At 40.3% G+C, this 21,596-nt stretch overlaps 1 pseudogene; it reads left to right on the forward strand.

The window, feature by feature from the left end:
* The first annotated feature begins 4,057 nt into the window (after positions 1-4,057).
* Positions 4,058-9,669, forward strand: LOC149845896 (pirin-like protein; annotated as a pseudogene).
* Positions 9,670-21,596: the final 11,927 nt, after the last annotated feature.

A 21,596-nucleotide genomic window follows, 5' to 3' on the forward strand; every position in this document is an offset into this window, starting at 1 on the left:
TTGTAGGAGAACTCAACTACCTTGCTGCAACTCGGCTTCAAAATTGCAAAATAGCCACAGATCGCGGTCAGACAATCTGGCAGCCTCCGCAACAACGTCTTCATCATCGCCCCCATCTCCATAAGGTCTCCACAAAACCTGTACATTGGTAATTCTTTTTAATAACGAATGACAAATATATTAAAATTTATTTACGCATGATATGGCAACAACGATATGCACTACGGAAGACAATCCTGCAGCGATGTATACTTAAGAATGCTGAACATTACAACGACTTATAATACTCAATGGTAAATGCTGACGCAATTGTAAACAATTTTAGAACGTTTACCTCGTTTAATTGCAGCCCATCTAAAATGGACTTAGCATTATAAACTGCGACGTTTATTCTGGCCCAGCGACCGATCTTTGGAAAACCACAAATCGGAGGGCCACACCGTGGACGCAATGGTATAATATGTTCCAATGCCCAGGCCTAACAAAAAAAATATTATTAGCAACGCCACAGACTGCAATGAGATTTGTCTACAAATACTAAGTATGTAATCAACAAATACCTGAACAAATGGCCAAAATCCGCCAACTGTTTTCGTACCATTACTCGCACGGTGGAGTTGACTGTACAGGTGTGCGAGCATAGCGGCACCCCAGGCATAGTTGTCGACTTCGTCTAAGTCTGCCAGGTACTGCAGCCACATGAAACTTATTCTCGAACCAGAAGAATCGGAAAATAATGTAAGAGCAAAAAAATATAGAAGGAAGCCGCGCAACTCTTGGTCAGCTGTTTCAGATGCACAAGTAGCGGAGTGGCCTTCCCATTTATTACGAAAAACTGAGACCTTCATTGATGTGAAATTGCTTCCACCAGAAATACATTGACTTCATTCGTCCATCAACATTCCTAGAAGGACAGTGCAGTTTTCCCTTGCGTTATAGTTTGAATGCCATAATAGGACAGCACTGCCATCGCACTTAAGGCCAGTGATCCTCGCCACATCTTCTAGAGTCATGGTGATCTCAAAAGAATCAAACTAGAATGTGTTAGTCTTATCATTCCACTTATTTACCAGGTGAGTTATGGTATTCCAGCCAGTTTCAAAATATTGTTGGTCCAAAAGGCCACCGAAGTGCATATTTCGTAGTCGGTCCTTCTGATATGCACTCAGTTGACCATACCAAGACAGAACTACAGACCATTGACAGCGACCTCCGAGCTTTTCACCTGGTGCTCTACTTCTCCTGTGACCTCCCTGTAACACAAAATAACATATTATTCCTACAAATTATAAATTACTTTCATTTGTACTTATAAATACTATTCTACTAACCGCTATAAATAATATCGATTGCAGACATACTATCGCAGTAATCGCTATAAATATCAATACCTAACACAGTAATCGCTATACCAAAATCGCTAAACATATTATTAAATCTTCGCAGACAGGACGGATATATTTACCTTGGTCGCTATTTTCTGCTGTTCTCGCTCCAACCTGGGACTTTCTGGTGGGTCCACTGCCTCGAACTGCCTTTCAATCTCCATCTCTACCGGCTCCACCGTCGCCTTCATTTCTCTCGCCTTCCTTTTCTCATCCTCCTTCTGCTTCCTTTCTCTATCCCTATTCTCCTCCTCCTCCTTCTGCTTCCTTTCTCTCTCTTTTTTCGCCTGCTCCTTCTGATTCCTTTCTCTCTCGCGTTTCTCCTCCTCTTTCTCCTTCCTTTCTCTCTCCCTTTTCTCCTCCTTCTCCTTCCTTTCTCTCTCCCTTTTCTCCTCCTCCTTCTTCTGCTTCCTTTCTCTCTGCCTTTTCTCCTCCTCTTTCTCCTTCCTTTCCCTCTCCCTTTTCTCCTCCTCCTCGTTCTGCTTCCTTTCTCTCTGCCTTTTCTCCTCCTCCTTCTCCTTCCTTTCTCTCTCCCTTTTCTCCTCCTCCTCCTTCTGCTTCCTTTCTCTCTGCCTTTTCTCCTCCTCCTTCTCCTTCCTTTCTCTCTCCCTTTTCTCCTCCTGCATCCTTTCTCTCTCCTTTTTCGCATCCTCCTCCTTCCTTTCTCTCTCCTTTATCTCCTCCTCCTTCTGCTTCCTTTGTCTCTCCCTTTTCGCCTCTTCCTCCTGCTTCTTCCTTTCCCTTTCCTTTTCTTCCTCCTCCTTCTCCTTCAGCCACCTTTCTTTCTCTTTGATTTCTTGTTTCCTTCTTTGCCGCAGTTCTTCCACCTGCTTCTTCCTTTCCCTTTCCCTTTCCTTTTCTTCCTCCTTCTCCTTCCGCCGCCTTTCTTTCTCTTGCAGTTGTTGTTTCCTTCTTTCCTACAATTCTTCCTCCCGCGTCTTCCTTTCTCTTTCCTTCTCTACCTCCTCCTCCTTCTCCTTCCGTTGCCTTTCCTTCTTTTCCTCATTCTCCTTCTGCTGCCTTTGCATTTCCTTAGCTTCCTCGAACTCCAACTTCGTCCTTCGCCTTTCCTTTTCTTCCTCAAACTGAGGAATATTCTGTTCCTTCTCTTCCTCCTCCTTATTCATTTGCCTTCGCCTCTCCTCCGCCTCCTTCAGTAGCCTTGCCTTGTGTCTCATTGCTCTACTCTCCAAGTTTCTCCTATGAGCCTCCGCCATCATATTGCTAACATCCCTTTCCCACTCCTCCGCCTTCTTCTTCCTCTTTTCCATCTGCTGTGCGTTAATCCTCCGCCGTCTATTTATATTCTCATCAATATTTCTGGCCTTTGCCTTCTCTTCGTCATCCTTGTTCTGCATCTTTCGTTCTTCAGAGTTCTTCCTTTGGTCCGCAGCCTCGATATCTGATGGATAATCCTCCGCAAAATACGATTCCAAGGCTTTTTCCCTGTCTTCATCGTTCTCAATCTTAAGTATATTTTGGTATCTTTCAAAAACTTTAGATAGATGGGACTTGCAGATCACTTCTCTAATAGACAACCCATAGAATGACGGGGTATCTCTAATCTGATGAGGCGCAAACATTGCTAACCTGCACAACACAATACACGATCATCATCATTACAAATCGTCGGAATATTTGGGTTCATAATACAAATCCTTGTATAAGAACCAATCTTCAGATTGAAGAAAGAAAACTTACACGAAACTCACTAAAACGATGGGAATTTGGATATTCCAACTGTAGAGTAAGCAACAGTAACAACTAATACGCAACAGAAGGTGGCAACGATGCTGCAACTGCGCGTAAGACGGAAACAGATGCTCTGGTAAAAAGGAAAGGATGCTCCGGCAACTCGAGATGAAAGCAAAGAATCTCCGGTAGAGTGCATAGAGCGAGAAAGGATTTTTTTGAACTATTTGTATCATACAACATAACGCTTGCTACATACGCAAACTCTGCGGAACGTTTTCCCGCGATATCGATGGAGGGCAGTTTTTTCATTTTCACAAACCGAAGATTCAGTTTTCTAGAAGGAGGGCATTTATGTCCGTCCGAGGAAGAGGAACCGACGATTCAGTTTTCTAGAAGGAGGGCATTTATTTCTGTAAATTTTCAGCGATTTCTATTGTCATTTCATTCCGCATTTTAACTTCAATGACACATTACAACCACCTGCGGAACGTTTTCCCGCGATATCGATGGAGGGCAGTTTTGTCATTTTCACGAACCGACGATTCAGTTCTCTAGAAGGAGGGCATTTATGTCCGTCCGAGGAAGAGGAACCGACGATTCAGTTTTCTAGAACGAGGGCATTTATTTTTGTAAATTTTCAGTGATTTCTATTGTCATTTCATTCCCCATTTTAACTTCAACGATACATTACAACCACCTGCGGAACGTTTTCCCGCGATATCGATGGAGGGCAGTTTTGTCATTTTCACGAACCGACGATTCAGTTGTCTAGAAGGAGGGCATTTATGTCCGTCCGAGGAAGAGGAACCGACGATTCAGTTTTCTAGAAGGAGGGCATTTATTTCTGTAAATTTTCAGCGATTTCTATTGTCATTTCATTCCCCATTTTAACTTCAACGATACATTACAAGCACCTGCAGAACTTTTTCCCGCGATATCGATGGAGGGCAGTTTTTTCATTTTCACGAACGTCGTAAATGAGGCAGAGCACGGTCGGAGCGAGCGCTACGGAGTGGCCTAGAGAGAGGCGCACCGCCATTTTGAAGACTCCCCTCCTCACCCACTGCCCCCTCGAGCAGCAGATCACGCTGCGGCACAGCCACAACACCAAGAACGCCTGGTTCTCTTGCATTGAAGGCTCCTCCTCTTCTTCTTCTTCCTTGCCTCGCGCCCACTCTTCCATCCACATAGCAAACGTCACCCTGCTTGAACCACGCTTAAGAAGCTTCTTGAATCGTTCCTTCAGTTCTTTGCCGGATTCTGCACTGTTGCTTTTGAAATTGTTGGGGTCCTCTCGAGCGAGCTCTCCAAGCAATGGGAGTCCCATCATCGCCAAATCTTCCAAGGTGATCGTCATCTCTCCCCACGAAAACACAAAGGTGTTGGTCTCCCAGCACCATGCTTCAAACAGAGCCCTTATCACGTTGGTCTGACACTTTATGTTCCCTAAGGATGCCTTCAAAGCCCCATAGATCCCAACCTTGTTCCAACCTCCTCCGAACTTGGGTTCTAATCGCCGAAACCAGTCGGACAGCCCGGGCAGCGGCCTCATTGCACCTTCTAACCTGTAATTTCCGGATCAATCTGCCCTGCCGGACTTGATTTCGGCTTCGAGGGGTGGCATTTCCATCGACGTCTCAAACGCCGCAACCTCCTCTTCTTCTTCCACCTCTCCAACGGTTGGCTGCAACAGTTGGGCTTCACCCTTCCAAACCTCACGCAGCTGTCATAGGCCCACGTCGATGGTAGCCATGGTCGCCTTGGTTTTCCTAACATAAGAGTCTTGAGAGAGTAGAGGAGGGCCTTACCACCCACCGAATAACAAAAAATACAACGACTCAACTTCAAGTGCAGTAAGGACCCAGAGTTGAATAAATTTAGAGGCAGCTCATCAGTAAGGACCCACAACAGTTAATGTGCAGGTCAGTCGGTGCTTGATGGAGCAATATAGGATCTTGTGATGGATGTGCACAGAAGCAGAAATAGAAGGGAGAGAGAGCGAGAGATGGTTGATGAGCCCGAACGGGTAGCATCCTGTGAGGGCAAAGGGCCATGAACACGCTGGGAGGAGCCCTCAGACCCCCTTTCTGTAAGGGTAAAAGCTCTGAATCAGACTCCATAACTCTTCAAGTTGAATGATGCTACCCACACTGAGAGGAGCCCCCAGACCCTCCTCCTGTAAGGGTAAAAACTCTGAATCAGGCTCCACAACAGTAAATGTGCAGGTCAGTCGGTGCTTGATGGAGCAATGTAAGATCTTCTGTTGGATGTGCATAGAAGCAGAAATAGAAGGGAGAGAGAGTGTGAAAGGGTTGATGTCCAGAGGAGATATCTTTCTCGGATAATCCTGTAGTGCAGAGACTGGGTCTTAAATAATCATCTTCGGGGCACTTAAGTCTTTACAACCACTCCTTTTCAAGAAACGTCATTTTTTTTTTGCACCAATGGAGGAGAGGGTACTTAAGTCTTTGCAATCGCATCAAACTCCAACGCTAATTAATGCTGACAAACATGGGGATACGAGACGCACATGCTTACATACGTGGTGCTCTTTGGGACCCCCCGATCATGAGATGTAGCTAACTGCCCTGTTCGGGGGGGGGGGGGGGGAACATATAACCTGCTTCGATCAAAGAATAAGAGGTTCATCCTTTTTGGTGTTATCGATGAAGACGATTATGACTCTACCATCGTAGGACTGTTGATAGTGATGATGACAATCCTGTGGTCCCAAGCATAGTGATAAATATCACGAGAAATTGCCTCAAAGTTTAAAACAGTAATTTCTTGTGAGATTTTTAAAATATCGTGACATTTATGAAAAAAATAAATACCCACAATTTAAACATGATATTTACATTTTAAACAACAATTTATCATGAAAAAACTGCATGTTTTTTATTTTAAAATACTATTTATTAATATTTTCTTACAAAAAATATTTTTTATATTTTTATTGTCAAAATTTTGCCAAAAAATGAGAGATTATGATTTTTTTTCAAATTCTTGCAAGTTTCTGAAAAATGAGATTTTGCCATTTTTAACGTTTGTTACTATGGTCCCAAGATCTCTCTGCTTCGGGGTACAATATCAATGGTTGGGGCACCCCTTACTTCTGCGTGACCACCACCGAAAACCTTTATGTCAGAATGCACAACATCACCAACAGGAACCTTTCTGAAGGTCATCAGGAAGGTCACCAAGCCTAGGTCCCCTAACGGTCTCATTCTACACCTCCCGCTAATTGTTTGCCTCGCGAACGTTCATCGCGATCGGTTCGAGTCACTATAGTTGGCGTTCAAATCAGTGATCCGATCGCAAGGGTATGAGTCGCGCTACCAAGGCATCTACCCTCTGAAGTGTAATCAGGATCATTACATCATCGAGGATATCATCAAGTTCGGCTAGCCATTTGGGTTCATCCTCGAGGTCGTGTCGTAGTCGAAGCTCCTCCTCGCCATGAGCGTGCTAAGGGAAAGTCTGATTATTTTTTTGTTTGCAACGACTGGTATTTGTGTGTGCTTTGAAACTCTTTCTATGAGTTACTGATCTTTTTTTATTTTTGGTAGATTGGTGAAAGTATAGGTTTTTTGTTTGTCTATTTGATTATGCTTGTTGCTGATCGTTTTATTCTTTGTATAAAGAGTTGTTTTTTTATACAGGGGTGGAGCAGAAGACTCCGGTTCACAAGGATCCATTTGGTTCTATTTTCATTTTAGATTTCTATTTTGGTTTTTGTGTTTGGATCACTATATCAGATTTATACTTTTAGGATAAATTTTATCTTTTTAGAAATTTATCATATTGTATAATTTGCATTAATTAGAATTAGGTAAAATCTAATATATTCAAAGATGGTGGATCTTTGTAGATGAATAGTTGAATGAGATAAATCAGTTATTCTCTTTTTCTTTAATTTTTTGATTTCCTCTTTATTTTCTGTATCTTCTTGCTTTCTGGTCATTTTCTTACTATTTTTTATTTTTGTGCACAAAAGTAGCATAACATAGATTTTTCTCATAAATCGAGCAATCTTGATTTACATCAAGTGGTATCATCGAGATCCCCATCTGGAAAGGGCTCTAATGGCTGAGGGAGCCGAAGGTAGCGATGCTATCATCGAGATCCCTTTCTTGTTAAGGTTATGGTTATTCCCTTTTGGGTTGCTCCCAACCTACCACACCACCACCGTTGGACAGTCCAGGTTCGATGACCCTCTGTCGCATGACCCATGCTGACTGGGTGGTTCGTCAAGGTACCCCCGTGGGAGCCCGATAGAGGGGGAGCCAACCCTCATCTTTGCCGTGGTCAGGTGGGCCAATGGTCGGCCGGCGGCCTGACCGTCGGTTGGAGAATGATCGGCGAGCCATTCTTAACCTTCCTTGGCTAGCGACAGCCATGGCTGCAGGCCACTGTCCCCGTCGAAACACCCCACCTGCAGGCTGGGTCGGGGGTTCCTCCACCTCAGCCTCATGCGGTTGGGGTTTTCCCACCCGATTTATCTGGGTTGGGTGGATAGGCCGGTTCTTCCCTGGAACAACATAGAAACCTGTGCAAATCGAGTTTTAAGAACTGGTTCTTGGGAATTTGAACCTGGTTCAACCCGTATATGGGATCTAGAACCTATTTTTTGGTTTTTTGGATCCATTTTCTCCCTAAAACCCAGTCAATCCAACCCTAGACCCACTTAACCCAAACTAAAGTGACCTTTCATAAACCTTACCCATGCCTAAACATATACTTGATCCCAACCCTAACCATTAGATCAATGGCTGTCCTAAATCCATATTCTATAACCTAAACCCATTTAAGACCTTGGACTTGCTCAAACTAGATCAGTATGGGCTTCCATAAGTGGCTATGAATGATGTTCTTTCAAAGTGGATTAAAATTTTATCTCAAGCATCGGCTCTAGATCTGTTTGGTCCATTTTACATTGGAGGTGTCCCGCTTAACTTTGGTTGGTTTGGAAAGAATGTTTCAGGTTTTCAAGTACTTATTAAAACTAATCCTGATTGGACTACTCAATTTATGGTGCAATATAAGAATTCAGTTCTGAATTTTGGGCCCATAACCCATAAGGTAGAATGGGATTAAAAAAAGCTCAAGCCAGATCCAAACTTGAGGCCAAGTCTTCTATAACCCAAGGAGAATGATGCAGAAGCATAGTAGAAGAACCTGGTCCATAAGGATCTATTTTCATTTTAGATTTTTATTTGGTTTTTGTGTTTGGATCACTATATCAAATCCATATTTTTAGGATAAATCTTATCTTTTTATCATATCGGGTAATTTGCTTTAATTAGAATTAGGTAAAATCTCATCTATTTATAGATGATGGATCTTTGTAGATGAACAATTGAATGAGATAAATCAGTTATTCTCTTTCCTTTAATTTTCTGTTTCCTCTTTATTTCCTATATCTTCCTGCTTTTTGGTCATTTTCTCATATTTTTTCACTATTCTTGATTTCTATGCATAGAAGTAGTGTAACATAGATTTTTCTCGTAAATCGAAACCGCTTGATTTACATCAGTTTTCCATGGATTTGATGTTTCAGATCTAGGGAAGAGTTTATATCTCTTAATTTTGGTTCTTGGAATGGGTTTCTGTTTTTCCTGGATTTGAAACTGTTACATGCATGCTGCAAGTGTGTTGATCTTTTATTTTTGATCATTTGCAATACAGTTTTCTTTCTATATGTGTAAGTGTAGAAATTCTGAATTTCAGGGAGCCTTCACCCATCAAGATTTTGCAGAGCATACGAGGACAATTAGAACTAGTGTTCTGCAGGTATACTTATGAAAATGGCCGTCTCCTAAGCATATGATATCAATCAAAATGGAAAAAATTTTAATATCTTGGTCTTTGTTGAACCTTGATTTCTCTACAGTGTATGACTACTGGAAGAGGGATCATTCATTCAGAAATGCCAGCTAGGGAAGGGGCCCAAAAAGGCTTGCAACTATGGATCAATCTCTCTACCAAAGGAGAAAGTGTAATGAGCAGAACCAAAGTGGTGGTTTTTTATACTTTGTTGCATTCAGAATAAAAGTAAATTAGTGGGAAAACTATAACTTTCACTTTTAAATCACAGGATTGAACCTTGATATCAAGAATTGCAGAAGGAAGACGTTAATGGAGCAGAGATGAATGGCGTAGAAGTCCGGGTTATAGCTAGGGAATCAATGAGAATCAAATCACTAGTTTAAACCAGGACACAACAATGTATTTGGATTTCACACTGAAACCCGATGCTCAAGTGCATCAACCTATTCTAGAGCCATGGAATGCCTTAGTGTACATCATCGAAGGCGAGGCTGTCCTCCAAAACACCAATTTCTCACCTGCAACTGCTAACCATGCTCTGGTTCTGTGCCATGGATATTGCCTCAGTGTGTGGAAAAAATCCTCAAAGCCACTGAGGTTTGTTCTCATTGGTGGTTAGCCTATGAATGAAACTATTGTGCAATATTGTCTATTTGTGATGAACACCCAACCTAAGATTGACCAAACTATTGATGACTATCATTACTACAAGAATGGGTTTGAGAGGGCCAAACAATGGAAATCTCAGACAATTCCATGAAGCATGAATCATTGAAGGCTAGAATGGGCCACATATGCTGTATCAATGATGGTAGGCTATGTCACATGGGTGCGGGTGCGGGTGGGACACGGGTGCAGCGCAATTTCAAAATTTTTGGACACGGGGACTCGAGTATATATGTATAACAATAATTCTAGTAAACAATTAAAATTAAGGTAAACACATCTATGGGCCATGGTTAAAGGAAAAAAAACTTGAAACTATGAACTTTTGAAATGGTTTATAATCTGTATTGGTCCAATTTTTGAAATGACCCTTTTACTATAGCATTCACATCTTTGTGATTTATTCAGTTTTGACATTCAAATGTTTAAACTTTATACGTTAACAGTTGCACAGATTGTGCACAGTCATAGACTGTGTGTAGTGACTGTGCAGTTGCAATTGCAATTACAGTTGCACAGTCTGTGACTGCGCAACTGCATTGCACAGTCTGGTTATATATATATTTTTTAAAAAAAGATATATAAAAATTGTTTTTTTTGTTTTTTGTCCTAAAAATAGACATTTTTGGACTCGGTCAAAGTTGACCGAGTCCAAAATGTGGATGGACTCGGCCTCGACTCATTGACCGAGTCCGACTCAGCGTTGACCGAGTCCAAAGCCGCACCTGTGTCTGCACCCATGTCGGGGCATGTCGACTCGGGTGCGGCGCCTCCCTAGCCGAGTCCGTGTGACATAGATGGTAGGTGAGACGAGCAAAATAGCTAATTCAAAAAGTTCTTCAAATAGGAGATGTTGCAGATGTGACTAGGTGGATAACTACAATTGCTGTTCATATTTAATGTGGGATCTTGTACTGCTTTTGCCGCTTTCATCATTTCAGGCAACATTTTTTCATTTGTTGGCTGTTGAAATTAGTTGGGGGTAGTAGTGGGTGGTGGCCCTTGTGCAAGTGAGTTGGGCACTGAATCAGTTTTGCACCCAGGGCTCCCCTCAACTTCGTATTGCACTAGTTAAAAAAATGAAAGATTTTTTAATAACTGATACTCTTTTATTCACTTGGAACATTTGAGTTTTCATTCCCTCAAGAATTCAATGATTAATTCATTAAATTAAAAGGATCATATTCTTCCACTAAATTGGTTTCAATGGAATAGAATTATTAAAAACTAAGCAGCCTGCCAACTAGTTATTGAAATATATCAAGAGGTGATAATAATGGTGGTGATGATGAAAATGTGCCGATTGCTTCTTAGCAACTTCCTTGGACTTATCACCATCTTTTCGTTAAATTGATTTCCCACGGAAAGAGGAGCTTGCTTTCAACAGGAAACCCCCTTTCCAGGACAAGAACACTTCCCATGGCACACAACCTTCTTCTGCAGCACACAAATGCACCTTAAACATAACATTGATAACCTGGTCAAGTAGTTATTGAAATATATCAAAGTTGAATGAGATGGGACTAAATGGGAATCATTTGTCCAGTAATGTGGAAGTAAAAAAGAACAATGGCAAGTAGAAAATAGGCTTCCATACTTGTATTGAATGTACTCTTATTCAAACCATGGAGCATTATTTTTTTTGCATGCCTCTGTTTTCAAGCAGGACGATCTATGACACACTAATGTCAAGAAACTTGGTTTTGTTTTATAGCAATACAACCCATCAAATAAAAGACTCTCTAGAAAAGTGAGGAAAATCTAAATGACCAATTGAACAACCTATGATTTGGAAACTGTTTCATATTGGAGAGACTGTTCGAACAAGAGAAGCTGTTTGTAGTTTTCTGGGATTTAGATCCATCAGACACCCCATTGTTGACAAGGCTCACGTCCCTGTTTGCTGATAGTTGTGCTTCGTAGGAGTCAGAGTTCAAGATTTTCCGAGTGACATTGTTGTAGATCTCCCGAATAATGATCTCGAAGGCGGTTCTAACGCTTGTCGAATCCAGTGCAAAGGTCTCTATGAAGAACATCTCATCTGATTTAGCAAGGCTCTTGCCTTCTTCAACAGTCGCATCCTGATATTGGCCAAATCAAAGACGTTGATCAAAAGTATTAATGACAATTTCAGAGAAGCAAGAAAGAGACATAAATGTTGTGTGCAATTAGAACACTAGTGTTGTTTGAATCCAATCCTTTTTTTTTGTCCAATATCACAAGAGAGTTAAGTTTTTGTATGACTAAATCCATGAACTGATTGATACCACAGCTCTAGCCTTTAAAGTGTTGACAACTAACTAATGTGAAAGCTTGATGACAAACAGTTAGGGAATCTCCTAGTTAGTGCAAGTTTTTATGGTTCCTTCTCTTTCTTTCTTTTTTTCAAAATTTTAAAAAAATAAGAATGATATAGCTTGATTAGTTGCTTCAAACAATATAGATCTAAACATTCTAAGACCTTTTATTTTTTCTTTTTCGAAATTTCAAAAAATCATTTAACTATAAGATTTGTTGTGCAATAGGTATAGGATGTAAGAAAAACCATATGGTGGCTCTTTTCATTAAATAAAAAAGTCAGTGCAGTCTCTCTTTGAGGTGCTTGTTTTCAAGAAAGATTGTTTTGACAAACATCATGATTTAATGGTAAATAGTAATACCAACAGAAAATTCGTAATCTTCAATGCTCAAAACGAAATAAAGCACAAAAAATCTTCAGCAAAATAAAATAAAGAACTTACACGGTGCACTAGGAAATATAGATTTGGTCAAGTTGTTGCCTTTTCACATATTGACTATGTGTGTGCCATTGTGTACATGTTTGTATGAAACACACAGAACCAAAACATCAGCCATGAACATTTTGATAAACAATCATACATTTCACTTATAACAAATTTCTTTTTCTTTTTTAAGATAAAAGATTCAACCGACACAACAAACAAAGAGTTTCAAAGCATACACAAATACCAACAGTTGCAGACGAGGAAAAATTCAGGGTTTACCTTGCACAACGCGCTCGTGGCGAGGAGGAGCTCCCAACTTCGACCCGGCCTCAAGGTCGAAGTCGATGATGTCCTCAACGATGTAATGATCCTGGCTGCACTTCACGGGGTAGACGCCCTGGTAGCTCGACTCATACCCTTGCGAGCGGATCACCGATTCGAACGCCGACTGCAGCAATTCGAGCTGGTAGCGGAGAACGTCTGGGAGATGACCAATGAGCAGGAGTTGCAAAACGAGACCGCCGAGTGACTTGGGCTCGGTGATCTTCTTGACAGCCTTCATGAGATTGATCTCCGTGTGCGGCATGGTGGCGATGTCGTGCCGCCGAACAAAAAGTTTTCCAGCAGCGTTCACGCAGAAGTAGGGGGCGCCCCAGTCGTTGATCTTGTACAATGAAGCGAAGAGATCTAGGGACCACGGGGCTGTCGCCGTCACCACCTGTAGTTTCATGGTGGTAGAGTTTGATGAAGATTTTGTTGCATATGATGACTATTTCAATAATCAGAAACAAAAAAGAAGAAGAGAAGATACGTGGTTCGGTCATGGTAGACCTACATCCACGGGAAGACAACAATGCTATTTTTCTTATTCTCAATGGAGGTACATCAACCAAAATATAAAGGAGGGTCTTTCCATATTTGATGGACCCTCTTGACATATCAGATATTAACAGATAAACATAAAATATACCAATGACCAAAAATATCTCCAACACCAAATCTGGAGGAGATAAACCAGCACACCAAAATGTATCACGCCATATCTGTTATATCCGTTAATACTCCCCCTCAAGTTGGTGAACAAATATCAATTTGTCCCAGTTTGCGAATAAGATGATGATGATTGTCACAACTTAAAGATTTTGTAAACACGTCTGCGAGTTGTTCTTTGCTCTTGACATGTGGAGTTTGGATTTCTCCTGCACTGTTTTTTTCACGAACAAAGTGACAGTCCAGTTCAATGTGCTTTGTTCTTTCATGAAAAACCGGATTAGCTCCTATGTAAATAGCCGCTTGATTATCGCAGTAGAGCTTCATAGGAGTTTTGATGTGAATACCCATGTCTTTTAATAAGGCCTTAACCCATACCAATTTGTAGGTACCGTGAGCCATAGCCCTGTATTCTGCTTCTGTGCTTGATCTAGCAACCACGTTTTGTTTCTTGCTTCTCCATGTGACCAAATTTCCTCCTACAAATATGCAAAAACCTGTTGTAGACCTTCTATCATCGACATTTCTAGCCCAATTAGCATCAGTATACCCATCAACTTCAAGATTGTCATTTCTCTTCATAAGAATGCCACATCCTGGGGATCCTTTAATGTAGCGAAGAATTCTGTATGCAACTTTCAAATGTGGTTCTCGAGGCTGATGCATGAACTGACTTAACACACTTACAACATAGGAAATATCAGGTCGCGTAACAATCAAGTATATTAGCCGCCCTATCAATCGTTGGAAGGCATTTATATCGGTGAGAACTTGACCATCTTTTTTGTTTAGCTGATGATTGGCTTCAAGGGGAGTGTTGACTGGCTTTGATTCGAGTAAGCCTGTTTCTTTCAACAGATCAAGAGCATACTTACGGTGGCAAATAAACAATCCTTTCTCAGAATGAGCAACTTCGAGACTGAGAAAATACCTTTACTTTCCCAAGTCTTTGATTTCAAACTTTTTTCGCAAGATATGTTTAATGTGTGCTATGTTTTCTTCATCATTTCCTGTAATGATGATGTCATCAACATACACAAGGATGATCACAGTTCCTGACTTTTGAACTTGGGAAAACATAGTGTGATCTACTTTACTTTGCTCGAAATTTTGTTCTAAGAGAGGTTCTCTCAACTTTGTAAACCATGCTCTTGGTGACTGTTTCAGACCATAAAGAGCCTTTTTTAGTTTACACACCATACCAACCTTTGGCGGGGCAACACCTGGAGGTGGTTCCATATAGACTTCTTTGAGTAAGTCTCCATTTAGAAATGCATTTTTTACATCCATCTGATATGTTTGCCATCTCTAATTAGCGGCCACAAACAATAAAATTCGAACTGGATTTATTTTTGCTATAGGAGCAAAAGTTTCATTATAATCAATGCCTTCAACTTGGGTATATTTCTTTGCCACAAGCCTAGCTTTGTATCGTTCTACACTGCCATCACTTTGATACTTTATTTTATAAACCCATCGACATCCTACTAGTTTCTTGTATTTGGGAAGTTCTATGAATTCCCAGGTATTATTCTTTTTTAAAGCTTTTAACTCTTCTTCCATAGCTTCCTTCCACTTTGGATCCTGATTGGCTTCAAGAAACGTTCTTGGTTCAGTTTGGTTATAGATTTGGGCAATATAAGCATAGTACATGGGATTCAATCAATCTAGCTTGATATAATTTTCAATCAGGTAGATACAGTCACTAGAACTAGAAACTAGATATGTAAAGTAGTTTTGAAGTCTAGAGGAGAGCTGAGCAATGCGAGTGGACCTCCTGAGGGGAACAACATCAGAAGGAGGAATTTCACAGGTAGTATCGCATGAATCATTGAGGCTCTCGGTTTCATGGTTTATGGGTGAAGGATTGATATTTTCTTCAGCATAGAGGTTAGGTAGCACGATCTCGGTTTCATGATGTGAGTTCTCCCCCTCACGGTTAACTTCATCATCGAACACGGATGTAAGAGGGATGTCAAATAATGGTTCTTGTTCATAGAAATGAACATCACGAGAAATGTACCAGGTTTTTGTGGAGGGGTCATAACACTTAAAACCTTTTTTTATCAAGGAATAATCGAGAAACACACATTTTACGGCTCTGTGTGACAATTTTTCACGATCCTTCTGCTGGAGATGAATGAAACATTTACAACCAAATACTCGAAGATGGGTAAGAGATACCTGTTTATTGTAGAGAACTTCCATAGGCACCTTGTCTGCAATGGAGCTGCTTGGAAGACAGTTGATAGAGTAACATGTCGTGGATACAACTTCAGCCCAGAACTCCTTAGGTATGTTCATATGGAACATTATGGCACGGGTTACATTCAAGAGATGGCGATTTTTTCTTTCAGTAACCCCATTCTGTTGGGGCGTTCCTGCGCAAGTATTTTGTGGAAGTATTCCCTTTTCTTTGAAAAAGTCACTCATCATGGCATTGATGAATTCACCACCATTGTCGGATCTGAACAATTTGATCTTGATGTTAAACTGAGTAAAAACCATGTCATAAAATTCTTTGAAATATTTGGCAACTTCATGCTTATGCTTTAGAAAATAGACCCACGTCATTCAAGAATGATCATCAATAAAGGTAAGAAAATACATAAAGCCAGCATGTGACTTAACCGGTGCTGGGCCCCAAACATCACTATGTATCAACTGAAAAATGCTATCAGACTGACTTCCTGATTTAGGAAAGCACATTCTAGTAGATTTTGAGTATTCACATGCATCACATGACTTATTATTTAAAACAGATTGTGAAACATATGGGAGACGACTTTTCAACACTCTTATTGATGGATGCCCCAGACGCTCGTGCCACAACACGCTATCATCCTCTTTTGTTGTAAGAGCCTGAAGATCAGAGTCCAAGATATAGAGCTCATTGTGTAGAGATTCTTTACCAATCACTTCCTTCATCACTCTGTCCTGAAACTCCATACCATCAGCAGAAAAAACAACTATACAATGATGAGTTTTGTGAGTTTGTTAACCGATAATAGACTGGTAGGAAATGCAGGAACGTATAAAACTTCATATTTTTTATTCAAGAAATTGATTTCACTGGTTCCCAAAACAGATGATTTGGACCCATCGGCAATGCAAACAGGTTGTTTATATGCTGGTCGGTAATTTTTTAGAAGTGTCTTTTGCCCTGTCATGTGATCAGTTGCTCCCGTATCTATAATCCAGAAATCTGAGTTAGTATAAGCAGCCATGGCGAGATATGTACTTGATTTTTCAATAACTTGTTGATCGGTAGAAGTAGTAGTGGCCAGACTCGCTTGACTTATGTTTTGGAAAAACTTTGCTAGGTCATCAATGCTTATGGAAGCAACATTGGCTTGCTTAGCTGATGAGAATGAAGGTCGTGTAGCTCTCGGCTTCGATGGACGCCCATTGAGATCCCAACATCGTTGTCTAGTGTGCCCGACCTTTTTACAATAAGAACATCTCATTTTTGGGCGTTGACAGTTCGACATCTGATTTTCACTGAAGTTTGGAAGTTTATCACTGATGTTGAAATCATGTTTGTTTTCAGCCTTGCATGCCACAGTTTCATGCACCTGATCTGGTTCTTTTGCTTTAGAAGATTTACCCATTACTTGTCGCCTAGTTTCCTCTCTTTGAATAACTTGACAAACAGAGTTGAATGAAGGAAGAGTTTGTGACATCAAAATCTGACTTCTAATAGTGTCAAAATCCTCTCGAAGACCCGCAAGCATGTTAAAGATCTCATCTTCTTCTAACCTTCTCTTAATCACTTCAGAATCGATCAATATTGGTCGATATTGAAGCATCTCATCCCACAACCCATGAAATTGGCCGAGATACATATGATACAACTTATCGCTTTGTTGAAGGTGAGCAATATCTTGTTGGATTTGATAAATCCGAGCCAGGTGATTTTGCTCCCCATACACTTCCTTGAGACTAGCCCACATTTCTTGGGTTGTTTCAAGGAATAGTACTCCTTCCGCAATAGTTGGCTCAATCGAGTTAAGAAGCCAAGACATGATGAGATGATTTGAGGATTCCCACTCATCATAGCTAGAATCATTAAGATCGGGTTTAGAGATTTTACCATTCACATACCCGAGTTTCCCTTTTCCACTAAGAAACAGGCTTGCAACCTTCGACCACCCAAGATAGTTCGATCCATTTAGAAGAACGGATGTGATCTTCAAACTGGGATTTTGATCATGAATGATCCACCTTGCGGATGATAACTCGATGTTCGAAGAGGAGTCGTCAATCAACTGCGGATTACCGCTGCTACACATCTTGAAGAAGACGAATCTCTCTTCGCAGATCGATTGCTCTCAAGAGCGCTCTGATACCATGTTGAAGATTTTGTCGCATACGATGACTATCTCAATAATCAGAAACAAAAAAGAAGAAGAAAAGATACGTGGTTCGGTCATGGTAGACCTACATCCACGGGAAGGCAGCAATGATATTTTTCTCATTCTCAATGGAGGTACATCAACCAAAATATAAAGGAAGGTCTTTCCATATTTGATGGACCCTCTTGACATATCAGATATTAACAGATAAACATAAAATATACCAATAACCAAAAATATCTCCAGCACCAAATCTGGAGGAGATAAACCAGCACACCAAAAGGTATCACACCATATCTGTTATATTCGTTAATAGAGTCATCATCGCCTTCGTCAATGACGTCGGAGAGGACGAAGCTCTTCGGCAAAGCAGTGGGAAGAGAACCCTCCTGAACGATAGCGTAGCTAGGAGGTAGGGACTGCAATGTCTGCAGAGAGAGATGAGAGGGAAAGGACCCGAAAGGCGGATTCGTAAAAAAAATCTTTTATTATTTTTTTCTTTACATTTAAATGTTAACATTTGATGCCATTAACAAACAAGTTACATAACACGTGGTGTTTATCTGAAATGAGTAATGGACAACCACGATTTTAGGATGAGCAAAAGGCTCATTTTCAAAATGACCTGATCTGCTTTCCAAAACAGTGGTCGTATGACTATGAAAGTCCCCATACATAAGCGACTCTCCAAACATAGAGCCAGTTGGTTTAACCCACCTTCCAATAGGGCAGGGTTGATCTACCTCTAGTGCATAGGTTGTGTTTGTCGGTAGCTAGGGATGGCAATGGACCAGAGCAAGGGCGGGGGACAAGGTCTCCACTCCCGCCCCGTCTCAAAATCTGAACCTCCATTCCAGCACGGAGATAAATTTTAACCTCCACCCCCTCCTCCATCCTCGTTTCATGTCCTCCGTCCCTGGACCAAACAGGGGGGGGGGGGGCATTTCCCCTCGGTTTAGTGTCATCCCTTAGAAGGATTGGGATTGGAACAGGGCTGGGCAAGGCGGGGATTGAGACAAGGATGGGGGCGGGGCGGGGGAAAGCATAAGTCCATCCCCACACGGGGATGAATTTTAACCTTCATCCCCATTTCATGCCCTTCCACTACAAGAAATCTGTGAATTAGCGACGAATGATATCCGTCGCTAATCCATCACCAATCCGTTTAGCGACGGATAGTGTCCGTTGCATAATCCTAGTCACTAAGTAGCGACAGAACTGATCTGTCGCTAATTAGAAACAGATGTAATCCGTCGCTAAAGAAGCACAGATTTGGTTTTGCGGCAGAATATAATCCATCGTAATTTTAGCGACATATTACATTCTGTTGCAAAACCAAAAATTAGCGATGGATATTATCCGTCGCTAATCCATCACAAAATTTAAGAAAAAATTAACAAAAATCTAAACGAATCGGGTCTAATCCATAAGAAATCGGGTCCCGAACATAAGCCCGAGAAAAAAAAATCTTTTAAGGGGGGTGCTGCCCCCTTATAACCCCCCGCCAGTTGACCACAGCAGCAGGAGCCGCGAGAGAAAAATTAAAACAATTGTGTCTAAGTTGTGGGGTAAAGTAGGAACCACGAGAGAAGGCTTACTAGTTACTATCATTCCTGCATGAGCACACATGTAAAAATCAAAGTGTCTCGGATGACAGATCTTGGTGTCGACAACAGTACCAATGGCAAAGATGATGAGCATTTGGGACTAATTAAGCATGTTGCAGAAAGTATTTGTTAAAGACGCCTACCAGGCGGCACATTGTCAAGTCCATTCTGGAAAAGCTTGTAACCCAAGATCATTGCACCCCAAGACCAACTTGAAGAGTCTTAGGTTCTTCAATTAAAAGGCTACAAAAACACTCAACACGCTTTGGCAAGGTTTTTCTCTGTGGAACTACGTTTCCTACTTTTCTTAACAGTCTTAGTAGAATCATTACATTAGGCCCCATCTTTGTCCAGCAAAACATCTGCAAAGAGGATGTCAATCAATACAGGCCAAACACCATGAATTCGAGACTGACAAAAGGTTGTTTCCTGCGATCCAAGAAATCCAATAAACACCGTTATAAGAATGGATTTGAAGATTAAATTATAAACAAGGCTCAAATCTCATCAATCTGTAATTCGCTGATGTATAAAAAAAAAGAAAAAAAGGAAAGCAACTAACAAATGACCATCACAAGATGAATTAGAGAGAGAGAGAGAGAGAGCACTTTCTTAGTCCAAAAACCCATGCTTGTCACTTCCAAAAAAACAGGACGGATGTCAGCTCATGCTTTCATGATAAAGGGAAAATTTTCATGGGGAGTGTGCATGCAAATGTACATCTATATGTGTGCATACGCACATAAGCATCATGTGTGGCCATGTCCTACTGTCCTAGTTTTACAAAACTAGTATGTCATACCATATGTGTTCATTTCATGTCTCATAGTTGTATTTGTGTTTATGTGACAGGCCTAATCATAAAGGATTTATATTATAACCAAAATAGTATAAAGTAATTTAAAAGCCACATAATCCTCATTTTACTTGAACTAGGATTGTCCAAGAAACCATTTGTTTCATCAAACTGGTGAAAACTCACCTACTTGTACACTAAACATGATAAATCACTAATGACAGCAAAGACAACCGTCTCATTTATGTCACATGGGTGCAGGGGTGCGGCACTTTCAAAAACCTAGGGTGCAGGGGTGTTGTAGGGGCAAAAATGTAAAAACAAAATTATATATATATATATATATATATATATATATATATATATATATATATATATATATATATATATAATTTTGAAGTTTTAACGGTTAACATTTAACATTGTCATAATATCATTCATCAATCATGCAATATATCAACCTAAATATCAATCAAATAAGTAAAGCAATTACATAAATCAACCTAAATATCAATCAAATAAGTAAAGCAGAAAAGAACTAAATTATACACCAAAGTATATCCTGATGAAATAATTGATCTTAATAATTTTCTTATTCATCATCAAATGCATTATTAGAAGGAATACTGGGCTCAACTAAATCTATGTTTGTTATGTTAAAATCATGCTCGCCCTCGAAGTCACACTCTTCTGGGTTTATATCCCCAAATTTGGATGTTCCTTGTCTGCGTTACAAACTCAATTTGCAAATGTTAAATACAATACAAGTATATTTAAATGAAAAACTAAGAAATAATCAAATAACTAAAAGAGCAAATTAGTATCTGTATTCATCATTGGTTCACGAAAGTAATCAAAGATTTGAATGAACATATACTAAATCCTCTGCACGCTTGCTGGTGAGTTTGTTTCTCTTCATGTTGTAGATTTGAGAATATGTGCTCCAATTTCTTTCACAACAAGATGAACTAGTAGGTTGCGATAGCAATCTTAATGCAAGACGTTGGAGAAGAGGTGTTTCTGATCCAAATGTTGACCACCATGTGATAGGATCTATATTATCCTCTTATCTCGTGAATAATGTTGGTCCATATAATCTCGAAGATGAAAATTTTCCAAACTCTTGTGTGACTTGATGTAGAAGATATGCTTCTAGAAAAAGTCTTGTCATACACATATTTCTATGTCTTGATAGCTCTGGGTCTAAATTTGGAGGGACGCGACCAATACCACCAGCCCGTCACTTATTTGCATAATATTTTGAATTAAGAGAATGTGTCATGCAATACAAAAGAGTGTTGCTCTTATCCCATCTTCTGACTAAAATTGAATGAATATGATTAAAAAATTCTGAATCATCCAATGCTAGATTTTTTTGTTCATGCTTGAAAACTATAGCTTGTATTTTTTCAATCATATTATCCCACATTTCATAAACTCTGTGAAGCATGGGCTCATCCTTATCAACTTCTCTTAACATTTCCTAAATAGGTTGCGTAAATTGAAGGAAGTATACCACTTTATCCCAAAACTCATCATCAAAAATG

The sequence above is a fragment of the Nuphar pumila genome, chromosome 2, assembly GCF_984573655.1.
Source record: "Nuphar pumila chromosome 2, dmNupPumi1.hap1.1, whole genome shotgun sequence".
NCBI lineage: Eukaryota > Viridiplantae > Streptophyta > Magnoliopsida > Nymphaeales > Nymphaeaceae > Nuphar > Nuphar pumila.